The sequence below is a fragment of the Lonchura striata genome, chromosome 37 (genome assembly GCF_046129695.1).
Source record: "Lonchura striata isolate bLonStr1 chromosome 37, bLonStr1.mat, whole genome shotgun sequence".
Classification (NCBI taxonomy): domain Eukaryota; kingdom Metazoa; phylum Chordata; class Aves; order Passeriformes; family Estrildidae; genus Lonchura; species Lonchura striata.
In genome coordinates, this window is record NC_134639.1 from 3,245,088 (window position 1) to 3,250,087 (window position 5,000).

The window sequence follows — 5,000 nt, forward strand, 5'->3', positions numbered from 1 at the left end:
GTCCCGGGCGGACCTGCTGTCCCGCGCACGACCCACCCTCCGGCCGCCCGGCGCCGGTCTAGAGAGGGAAGGAGCCGGCCGTTGGGAGCCGGCAGCGCTCCCGCCTCCTCCGTGCCCAAAGCGACAGCGGCCCGGCTCCTGCCTCCGTCTCCGGATCCCTCACTGCCTTCAGCCGCTCGACCCCCCTCCCCCCCACCCCGCTGCCGTCCTGCCCCGGGCTCGGACGGGGCCAGGCCGGGCTGGAGCGTCAAGGAAAGAAGGCCGTCAAAGCAGAAGGCTGGGCGAGAGCCGAAGAGAAGGCTTCTCGGCAAAGGGGCCGCCTCTGCCGCGGGCCCCGGCCCTGCTGGCCGAAGGACCCGCCTTCCTCGGTGTCGGCCCGCTCCTGGCCCTCCCGCCGCTGCGGGTGTGCGAACCGGCCGAGGAGAGAGCGGGCGGGGGACGGCGACGGGGGTGGGGAAAGTAGTCTGCGAGCGGCGCCGGGGAGTCTGATGGGGCAGGGCGGGGCGCCCCCAACCGTCGATGGGCGGAGGCGGGGAAAGTCTTCAGGCGGGGCGCCCCCAACCGTCGATGGGCGGGCTCTGAGGGGGCGGCGTCGGATTGCGAGTGTGTGGAGCCGGCGTGTGTGTCACCGTGCCCCTCTCTCTCTGTCTCTCTCTCCCTCCCTTCCCCCCCCCGCCCCCCCGTCCCTCCCTCCCTCCCTCGCTTCCCTTGCGCGCTGGCCCCACTGAAATTCCGTTCGGCCGGGTAGGGCTGCGCGGCACCCCGGGCGGAGGGGGCTGCTGACGCTGCTTCGACGGCAGGCTGACGCAGGCTGCCTGTCAGCTTCGTCTGGGATCGCTCTGGGTACCAGAGGGAAAGAAATAAAGTTCGCCAAGAAAATTCCTTTTCCGGATCAGTTTCTTGCGCCGAGGGAACAGAAGAGTCGTTCTCTTCGAGAAGGGAGGAAAGGGGAAGCGCGGGAAATGAAACCCGAACCCCAAACCAGACCAAGGGGAACCAAGCCACAAAAAACAAAGGGATAACCCCGTAACTCCTAAAACAAACCCAGAAAACTCGAACCAAAAGTCCCGCAACGCACATTCCCCCACCCCCCACAAAAACCCACACCGAGCCCCCCCGCTCGCGCCCGCCCCCCCCACCCCCACCAGGCAAAAAAAGGTAAAGCCGGCCATTGAGAAACGCTCTACTACCCGGGTATGGGGAAATACCTCTTGCCATGGCCCCGGAATAGACTTTTCCTCCGGGCGCCGGGGTAGACCCGTTGTCCGGCCCCCCGGGCTACACCTGGTATCCCGGAGCCGGGGTAGACCTTGTACCCGGCGGCCGGGGTAGACCTGGTATCCCGGAGCCGGGGTAGACCTTGTACCCGGCGGCCGGGGTAGACCTGGTATCCCGGAGACGGGGTAGACCTTGTACCCGGCGGCCGGGGTAGACCTGGTATCCAGGAGCCGGGGTAGACCTTGTACCCGGCGGCCGGGGTAGACCTGGTATCCAGGAGACGTGGTATACCTTGTACCCGGCGGCCGGGGTAGACCTGGTATCCCGGAGCCGGGGTAGACCTTGTACCCGGCGGCCGGGGTAGACCTGGTATCCAGGAGCCGGGGTAGACCTTGTACCCGGCGGCCGGGGTAGACCTGGTATCCAGGAGACGGGGTAGACCTTGTACCCGGCGGCCGGGGTAGACCTGGTATCCAGGAGCCGGGGTAGACCTTGTACCCGGCGGCCGGGGTAGACCTGGTATCCCGGAGCCGGGGTAGACCTTGTACCCGGCGGCCGGGGTAGACCTGGTATCCAGGAACCGGGGTAGACCTTGTACCCGGCGGCCGGGGTAGACCTGGTATCCCGGAGACGGGGTAGACCTTGTACCCGGCGGCCGGGGTAGACCTGGTATCCCGGAGACGGGGTAGACCTTGTACCCGGCGGCCGGGGTAGACCTGGTATCCAGGAGCCGGGGTAGACCTTGTACCCGGCGGCCGGGGTAGACCTGGTATCCAGGAGACGTGGTATACCTTGTACCCGGCGGCCGGGGTAGACCTGGTATCCCGGAGCCGGGGTAGACCTTGTACCCGGCGGCCGGGGTAGACCTGGTATCCAGGAGCCGGGGTAGACCTTGTACCCGGCGGCCGGGGCAGACCTGGTATCCAGGAGCCGGGGTAGACCTTGTACCCGGCGGCCGGGGTAGACCTGGTATCCAGGAGCCGGGGTAGACCTTGTACCCGGCGGCCGGGGTAGACCTGGTATCCAGGAGCCGGGGTAGACCTTGTACCCGGCGGCCGGGGTAGACCTGGTATCCCGGAGACGGGGTAGACCTTGTACCCGGCGGCCGGGGTAGACCTGGTATCCCGGAGACGGGGTAGACCTTGTACCCGGCGGCCGGGGTAGACCTGGTATCCCGGAGACGGGGTAGACCTTGTACCCGGCGGCCGGGGTAGACCTGGTATCCAGGAGACGGGGTAGACCTTGTACCCGGCGGCCGGGGTAGACCTGGTATCCCGGAGACGGGGTAGACCTTGTACCCGGCGGCCGGGGTAGACCTGGTATCCCGGAGCCGGGGTAGACCTTGTACCCGGCGGCCGGGGTAGACCTGGTATCCCGGAGCCGGGGTAGACCTTGTACCCGGCGGCCGGGGTAGACCTGGTATCCCGTAGACGGGGTAGACCTTGTACCCGGCGGCCGGAGTAGACCTGGTATCCAGGAGCCGGGGTAGACCTTGTACCCGGCGGCCGGGGTAGACCTGGTATCCAGGAGGCGGGGTAGACCTTGTACCCGGCGGCCGGGGTAGACCTGGTATCCAGGAGACGGGGTAGACCTTGTACCCGGCGGCCGGGGTAGACCTGGTATCCAGGAGACGGGGTAGACCTTGTACCCGGCGGCCGGGGTAGACCTGGTATCCCGGAGACGGGGTAGACCTTGTACCCGGCGGCCGGGGTAGACCTGGTATCCAGGAGCCGGGGTAGACCTTGTACCCGGCGGCCGGGGTAGACCTGGTATCCAGGAGACGGGGTAGACCTTGTACCCGGCGGCCGGGGTAGACCTGGTATCCAGGAGACGGGGTAGACCTTGTACCCGGCGGCCGGGGTAGACCTGGTATCCCGGAGCCGGGGTAGACCTTGTACCCGGCGGCCGGGGTAGCCCTGGTATCCCGGAGACGGGGTAGACCTTGTACCCGGCGGCCGGGGTAGACCTGGTATCCCGGAGCCGGGGTAGACCTTGTACCCGGCGGCCGGGGTAGACCTGGTATCCCGGAGACGGGGTAGACCTTGTACCCGGCGGCCGGGGTAGACCTGGTATCCCGGAGCCGGGGTAGACCTTGTACCCGGCGGCCGGGGTAGACCTGGTATCCCGGAGACGGGGTAGACCTTGTACCCGGCGGCCGGGGTAGACCTGGTACCCCGGAGACGGGGTAGACCTTGTACCCGGCGGCCGGGGTAGACCTGGTATCCAGGAGACGGGGTAGACCTTGTACCCGGCGGCCGGGGTAGACCTGGTATCCCGGAGCCGGGGTAGACCTTGTACCCGGCGGCCGGGGTAGACCTTGTACCCGGCGGCCGGGGTAGACCTGGTATCCCGGAGACGGGGTAGACCTTGTACCCGGCGGCCGTGGTAGACCTGGTATCCAGGAGACGGGGTAGACCTTGTACCCGGCGGCCGGGGTAGACCTGGTATCCCGGAGCCGGGGTAGACCTTGTACCCGGCGGCCGGGGTAGACCTGGTATCCCGGAGACGGGGTAGACCTTGTACCCGGCGGCCGGGGTAGACCTGGTATCCCGGAGCCGGGGTAGACCTTGTACCCGGCGGCCGGGGTAGACCTGGTATCCCGGAGACGGGGTAGACCTTGTACCCGGCGGCCGGGGTAGACCTGGTATCCAGGAGCCGGGGTAGACCTTGTACCCGGCGGCCGGGGTAGACCTGGTATCCAGGAGCCGGGGTAGACCTTGTACCCGGCGGCCGGGGTAGACCTGGTATCCAGGAGACGGGGTAGACCTTGTACCCGGCGGCCGGGGTAGACCTGGTATCCCGGAGACGGGGTAGACCTTGTACCCGGCGGCCGGGGTAGACCTGGTATCCCGGAGACGGGGTAGACCTTGTACCCGGCGGCCGGGGTAGACCTGGTATCCAGGAGCCGGGGTAGACCTTGTACCCGGCGGCCGGGGTAGACCTGGTATCCAGGAGCCGGGGTAGACCTTGTACCCGGCGGCCGGGGTAGACCTGGTATCCCGGAGACGGGGTAGACCTTGTACCCGGCGGCCGGGGTAGACCTGGTATCCCGGAGCCGGGGTAGACCTGGTCTCCGTCCGCCCGGGTAGACCTGGTGTCGCGGCCGCCTGCGGAAGTTCACCAAGGGGTCGCTGTTCCAGGCTGCCTCCGGCTATGTCGACGTAGCGGTCGGCCTGCGCTGGCGCACCCTCCCGGTCGACTTCCACTCGTCTCCTTGGAGGCGTCGGCGGCCTTGGACTTATCTTTCCGTATATTGGGAGCGAGGTGACGGGCCGCGTCCCCGCAGGTTTCCAGGGTGCCTGCGTCGCAAGGCGGAGGATAGGGCGGCCGCGCCGCGCGGTCGTCGGGGCAGAGCGAGTGCCGCCTAGGCCGGGTGAGCCGCGTGGCTTGGTCCCGGTTCCCGTCCTGCCCAGGGCGCTCTTTCGGGGGGAGAGCTGCCCGAGAAGCCAGAGAGAAGAGAATGGGCAGTGTGAAGGGCCACCAGAGAGAGAGCCGAGAGCCGAGAGAGACGGCCCGAAAGACCGTGTCGAGAAGCCGCTCGCTGGCCGCAGCGAGGCGGTGAGAAGCCCCGCGTGTGTGTTGCTCCGCTCCGGTCGGCTGCCGTGCCGGCCCGGTTGAAGGGGGGGCGGCCCCCCTGGGACGATCGGTGGCAGGTGAGGCGGCGGCGCCTCGTCCCTTTTCCGCCTGGCCTTAAGCCGGGGCCCGCTCCGGCAGGCATTTTTCCGGCAGCCGGTCCGGTGGCAGTGGCCGGCAGCCGGGGGTCGACGCGGCCGGGCTTTTTT